The sequence below is a fragment of the Nyctereutes procyonoides genome, unplaced genomic scaffold (genome assembly GCF_905146905.1).
Source record: "Nyctereutes procyonoides isolate TBG_1078 unplaced genomic scaffold, NYPRO_anot_genome, whole genome shotgun sequence".
Classification (NCBI taxonomy): Eukaryota; Metazoa; Chordata; class Mammalia; order Carnivora; family Canidae; genus Nyctereutes; species Nyctereutes procyonoides.
The window spans coordinates 44,649,857-44,657,467 of record NW_026575044.1 but is presented as its reverse complement, the minus strand read 5'-3'; positions in this window follow the sequence as shown (position 1 = coordinate 44,657,467).

The following is a 7,611-nucleotide window of genomic DNA, read 5'->3' as shown; positions in this document are numbered from 1 at the left end:
AGTCTCTCTCTCCCTCTCTCATATCTTAAAAAAGAAAGCAATAGGGTTCATCCTAAATGTCTACTATTGTTACCTAAATTGGTGTAAAAAGGAATTACTAGGAAAACCATCCATTTCAATTTCAAAAATGGTACCATTCTGAATACTTAAGCATTATTAGCATATTCAAAGAACTTTTAACTAGTTCCTCCTTAGATTTATGTGGTGACATCATCTCAGTACAGCTGACTCTTGAACAACATGGGAGTTAGGGTACAACAACCTCCCTCCTCCACAGTTGAAAATAGGTGTATAACTTTTGACTCCCCCCAAACTTAACTACTAATAGCCTACTGTTGACCAGAAGCCTCACCATAACATAGTCAATTAATATATATTTTGTGTGTTATATGCATTATATACTGTATTCTTTATATACATTATACATTATATACTGTGTATACTGTATTCTTACAATAAAGTAAACCAGAGAAAAAATGTTATTAAGAAAATCATAAGAACAAGAAATTACATTTACAGTTCTGTAAAAAAAAGTCCATGTGTAAGTGGACCCATGCAGTTCAAATCTGTGTTGTTCAAGGGTCAATGGTATTTCTAACTTTCCAACTCCCTCTCCCACTGATAGAAACCAAGCTGTGACATTTATTATCTTTTCTGCCCTATGTACACCTACCATCCAGGAACACTTCAACAGCCTAGATACTTCACTCTCAGAATTCTTTCACTTCCTTTCTGCTGATTTTTCACTAGTTACTTATGGAGCTGCTCTCAAGACCAAGTTAGAAATCCTGCCTTGGACCTGCCAGCTTTCTTATGCCTTTCCTCTCATGGTGCTAGTCTTTCAACCTCATAATTCTAGTCCAGAATGATCTCTTATTATTTTCCTTCTCCCTTAGTAAGTCCCTCATGCCTTAATTTCTTTCCCTCTCCAAATTGGATTCCATTGGTTTAGTGGCATTCTCATGTATTAAAGGAAAAATCCAACAATCATAAATTTTGAAAAGATCATATCACCTTTATGCAGTGATTTATGAGTTGGGCAGCATCCAGTCTAGCAGGATAGAAAGCTCTGAAGAGGGGGCACCTGGGTGGCTATGTTGATTAAGCAGCTAACTCTTGATTTCAGCTCATGATCTCAGGGTTGTGAGATTGAGCTCATGGAGCAAAGGGAAGTCTTGAGTCTGGTGAGGAATTGTGCTGAGCAGGCAAGTACTGATTGGTTGACCTAGGCAGGCCTTTTCTGGGAGAGCCAAGCATAGACACTTAGGTAAGTTTTGGTCGGTTGACATGGGGACTTAGCATGCATGACTCCATGTCAGGCTTACTGTAGATATTTTAACACATCTCTACCCTGACTTCATATAACCGTGCCATCTGACACCTCTGTAGATGTATATTTGCAGACCTCAGCTCTGTCTGTGTTTTTCTCTCCCTTTTCCTTTCCTTTTCCCTGTCTTTTTTCTATCAGACTGTAGGCTACTTGAGAGCATACCTGTGTCTTATGCTTCTGGATCTTTAATATCTGATACTATTCTTAGTATTGATCCCCTGATGCTTATTGAATAAATGCATGAAGAATAATGTGTATTTGTAAAATAACTTGCAACATTTTATATCAATGTACTCCTTCTTCAGTCATTCATATTGACTAAATACAATAATTCAAAATGATTGAATAGAAAATATGAAGCTATTTTAGGTTTAAAATATTTTTAAAATATAAGAAAAATTGAGTTAGCATATTTTACAGTTAATTCTAGTTCTCAAAAATTCCATTTTTAGGATATTCATACCCATATTTCTATTTATGAGAAATATCGGATTGCTACAAACTGTCTTTTAGTTAAACTTATGGCAGTATACTTTACATAAAGTAAAATGCACTTATTATACGTATACAGTTCAATGGGTTTTGACACAGGTACACACCCAGGTGACCACCACTAAGAGTAAAGATATAGCACATTCCATCATCCCAAAAACTTCCTTTGTATTTCTTTTCAGTCATTCCCAATCCATTTTCCCATGTCCCCCAACCCCAGATAACCACTGAATTGCTTTCTATCGCTATAGCTTCTTAGCCTTTTCCAGAATTTCACAAAAATGGAATCATACAGTATGTACTCTATTATATCTGGCTTCTTTTGCTCAGTATGTTTTTGAGATATATCATATTATTGTCTCTGTATGCCCACAGTTTGTGCATTCATACAATGTTGATGGACTTAGAGGTTATTTTCACTTTGTGCCTATGATAAATAAAGCTATTGTCAATGTTCATACATACATCTTTGTGTGGACACAGTTTTCATTTCTCTTGGATAGCCAGGTAGGAGCGGAATGGATAGACTAGTCCCAGGGTAAGTATATATTTAAGGTTATAAGAAACTATGAAAATGTTTTCCAAAGTGTCTGTAACATTTTACATTCTTACCAGCAATATAGGAGAGTTCTAGTTGCTCCATATCTCATCAACATATGGCATTACCAGTCTTATTCACTTTCCCCATTCTCCTAGGTATGTAATAATACCTCACTGTGGTTTAAATTTATATTTCTCTGATGACTAATTGTATTGAGAAGTCTTCATATGCATATTGGCCATTAGTAATACATTCCTCTTATGAGGCACCTATTTAAACATTTTGGCAAGTTTTAGATGGGTTGTTGTATTACTGAGTTGCAAGATATATGAATTTAGATGTCAGATAAACATATTAACATATTATAAATATTTTCCCCTAGTCTGTAACTTGCATTTTTATTTTCTTAGCAGCGGTTTTCAGATAGACGATAACTTTCATTTTGATGAAGTCCCATTCATCAATTATTTTCTTTTATGATTTATGCTTCTATTTTCATATAGGAAATTTTTTCCTATTCTACAGTTGCAAAGGATATCTCTTATGCCACAAGCTGATTTTTATTTTTTTAAATTTTATTATTTTTTAAAAGATTTTCTTTATTCATGAGAGACACACAGAGGCAGAGACACAGGCAGAAGGAGAAGCAGGCTCCCTGTGGGGAGCCCAATGCAGAACTCGATCCCAGGACCCCGGGATCACAGCCTGAGCTAAAGGCACAGATGCTCAACCACTGAGCCACCCAGGTACCCCACAAACTGATTCTTAAAATAGGTTAAAAAGTAACCAGAGTCAGCATTTCTACATTCTTAGCTACCATGCTCTAAAAAATAATTCTTCTCTGATACCAAAATCCCTGTGTAGTGTAGTTTTGTAGGGATTCAAAATCCCTGCCTTTGAATAGAGATGCAGTGCGTCCTTTGGGCAATTGTTTAAAAAACTAATAAGTGTTTCTTTCTTTTTAAAATATTTATTATTAAAAAAATTAAAATATTTATTATTGAAATATAGTTGACATACAATGTTAAATTAATTTTAGGTATACAACACAGTGATTTGACAATTCTGTACATTACCCAGTGCTCACTACTATTAGTATAGTCATGATGTGTTACCATATCTTATTACAATATTATTGACTATATGCCCTATGCCATATTTTTCATCTCCCTGACTTATTTATTTTGTAACTGAAACTTTGTGCCTCTCAATTCCCTTCACCTATTTTGCTCATCCCACCCCATGCCCCTTTGGCAACTACCGGTCTGTTCTCTGTATTTATGAGTCTTTTTCTGTTTTCTGTTTGTTCTTTTGTTTTGCTTTTGAAATTCAACATACACATGAAATCATTTGGATTTCTCTGACTTATTTCACTTAGCATAATATTCTCTAGGGTCATGGCTCTTGTCACAAATGGCTAGATTTCTTTCTTTTTTTATGGCTGAGCAATAAAGTTATTAAGTATTTCTAAAGGTAATGATTAAATTTATTCCCAAACATACAGCCCAAGTGAGCCAGATATAAGAAGAGCACTCAATTTCTCAATTTGGACTGTATTGAGGATCTAATCTTTGTCATTATACTTTTAAAAAGCTTGTTATTGTTTATTTTTCTTGTTTTGTTGAAAAGTCTTTTTTGACTCTCTCATTCTGCCAGTTTTTCTGTCTTTAGTGTCTTTCTTCCTTTATATATATATGCTTAGTAGGAAACTCTGTTTTGATTTCTTGCCACTTTTCTTTCCCCTTCTCATGTCCCTTTCCTATCTTTTACTTTTCTCTTCACCTCTTCTTTCCAGATATTTTTTTTCATTGATTTTTCCCTCCTGCAATTGACTTAGTGTGGAATTTATCCATTTTATTTATTTATTTTTATTATTATTTTTGGGGGGTGGAGAGAAGGGGGAGAGAGAGACAGATAATCTTAAACTCAGTTTGGAGCCTGACCCAGGGCTTGAACTCACAACCCTCAGATCATGACCTGTAATTGAGAGTTGAGTGCTTTAATAGACTGAGCCACCCAGGTGCCCTGACTTAGTATGCACTTATATGTAAACAGATAGATTTTTACATTCAGAACTTGTTGAATAAGACTTATATCATCTATTTACAATTTTGAAGTTCAACATTGAGTTGCATACTTTGTGCTTCTTTTTATTTTTTATTTTATTTATTTTTTTTAATTTTTATTTATGACAGTCACACACACACGGAGAGGGAGAGAGAGAGAGAGAGAGAGAGGGGGGCAGAAACACAGGCAGAGGGAGAAGCAGGCTCCATGCACCGGGAGCCCGACGTGGGATTCGATCCTGGGTCTCCAGGATCGCGCCCTGGGCCAAAGGCAGGCGCCAAACCGCTGCGCCACCCAGGGATCCCTGTGCTTCTTTTTAAAAACCAAACTGGTTTTAATTTGAATGTTCTGCTCAACTGATTCTTCCTCTTCCTCTCCCATCATCTACTAAAAACAACTGTGTGTATGTGTGTGTGTAACTAGGGAGAATTTTTTGTACAAAAATAGACATGGATACATAGTGCTTTGGTGGGGAAAAAAGGCCTCAAACAACGTTAGATTTTTTCCCCAGGAAAATATTCATTGTGCATAAGCACACAATAAAATTTTAACTATTCTAATTTCCTTTTTCCAATAGAGAAGTTTTGCTGATATTTCCCTTAAAAAATACAGCTTGTTATATAGTACCTTTTAAAGCATCTCACAGGATTCATAAACTGCTTCACAAAATGCAAGTCTACAGAGACAAGTCTATGCAAGTCTAAAGAGTCCTATATTCTTTAAGCCTGTAAAATTCTTAAAAATTTTCCATTTCCTTTCTTACAGCAGTATAGTTATTAATTTTATTTTCCCTTCCCTTTTATTCCATCTTCTATCTTTTTTTTTGTTCAATTTATGCCATTTCCCTCTCTAGATGTATTTTTACCTCGCTTTCTTTAAGTTTTTACAGATTGGATAACATAAAGATTAGTTTTTCAATGTCTTCTTCCTCATTCAGTTTTTCTCTTTTCATGTCTATGCTACATCCTCTCATTCCTTTTATTATTATTATTATTCCTGCTTAATTCACTTCTACAGGCTTCCCTTAGGCCCAATTCAATATCTTAGAAGAAAAGAGTTCTTTTCCAGCACTTCATTTCTGTAATCATTTGAAACCTACAAGCCATTTGGAAAAAAATCATGTTTTAATGCTTCATAATGAAAATTCTTCTTTTCAATCTATTTCAACTGTCCTCAAAGATACTAAGAATTGTTTGAAATTATATTTGGTTGAATAATTCATTAAAATGAGTATGGAGTGGGAAGAATCAGGGTATGGCTAGAGCCAAGGTGAGCTGCAAATAATGCAAACAGTGGAAATATTTCAAGATGGGTTTTCAAAATTCTTCTACGTTTTAAAGCTCAAAGAATGAGTAGAATAAATCAATGTTAGAATAGATGAGAACTTGGGGGGAAATCCGAGAGTTATAGCTCTGTCTATTGTAATTTCTTTAGCATCTCTAATGTTTATATGTCACATTAATGTTATAAATCACTACTTCATAATGTGACCATGTTCATTTTTGTATAAAATATTCTCCCAAGTTTCCAATTAAAATAGTTGATTCTATTAGGTGACTTTTTTTTTTTAAATGTGTCTTCCAGTTCATCTAGCACCTTAGTCAAGTATCCATAGGTAGAAGGGCCCAGTTTGATAAGCTCAGCATGAGAGCAGGAAAGTTGGGACATCTAGTTCAACCTGTTCACTGTCTTGCTTCCTATCAGTATTCCCATCATTCACTGGAAATGATGGTACTAGAATGAGGTAGATGGTGGAGGTGGAGGTGGTGGCTGCCTCTCTGATAGATGGCTACGTAAAAATGCAGTGAATTGTTTGGCTAGAGAATGAGTTGCCTTAAGTGGAGGTGTTTAAACAGAGACACAATGAGGCTATATTGGGAACTTAAGCCTCAGTTGTTGAATAAGACTGTTTCTATCAAGAAATCTGGCTTTTATGGTAGAATAAAAGGAAATTTTTATTTTCCTATGAGACAGTCTGTTGTTATTAAATTGATCCTATACACTAAGATATAAAAAATCTAGTAGTTTTATTAGGGTACTTAAACCAACAGAATAAGAACTCCAGTAGTAGCAAAAATTGGAGATAATATTCTTGAATATAAAATTTACTGATAAAATATTTATAAATAAAAATGTATTAAGTGCTTGGGTTTTACTGGGAATAATATTAATTGCTCTTACGAAAATATAAACAAGCAAAAGCTGAATTGGGAGTATATTGTCCTTTGGCTAAGCAGCCATAATGTGTTGGGTAGAGAAAATGAAGAGTTCACTGGGGACAAAAGGGCAGAGAAGAGCTGAGAATAGGCTGAGACGTTTTTTCTTCTGTCCTTGACCTGTTGCACTGGTTTTTACTGGATCATATTACCTGCTACTGCCACAGCAAGCTAATCAAAGGTGCTCTTGGGACCATTTTCAGGCCTTCTTTATTTCTACTACTGTCTTGGCTTCTGTGTAGCTTGGGAGTCTATGGGAATACGTCTGTATTCATTCCTTATTTAACATTCAGAAAGACAAAAAAAAAAAAACATTCAGAAAGACATGCTCTGAGGTTAGAGGTGGTATAAATTGTTTCTCTCTTTTAAAATGCTGGTACAGGGGCAGCCCCTGTGGCGCAGCGGGTTGGTGCCGCCTGCAGCCCAGGGTGTGATCCTGGAGGCCCGGGATCGAGTCCCACGTCGGGCTCCCTGCGTGCAGCCTGCTTCTCTCTCTGCCTGTGTCTCTGCCTCTCTCTCTCTGTCTCTGTCTCTATGAATAAATAAATAAATAAAATCTTTAAAAAAATAAAAATAAAATGCTGATACATCTAATACCTTGCTACTCAAAATATAGTCTATGGACCAGTAGGATTCTGCAGCCTGGACATCATCTGGGAGCATGTTAGAAATGCAGAATCTCAGAATCTCTCTTCCACCCTGATCTACGGAATCATAATCTGCATTTTAAGGAGATCTCCATGGAATTTATATGCACGTTAATATTTGAGAAGTAACTGATTTAACATATTTAGTTCCCATTCCTGTAGGGTGTCATCTATTCCCAGTGTGTCAGCAATTTCCTAGAAAGGGTTTAATTGGGGCTGTGTTCTCTCTTAATTAATCTGTTAATACATTATCACATTTAATCCCCACAAAAAACCTTCACAATACCTTAATCCTTATATTGCAGATGAGACAGTTAA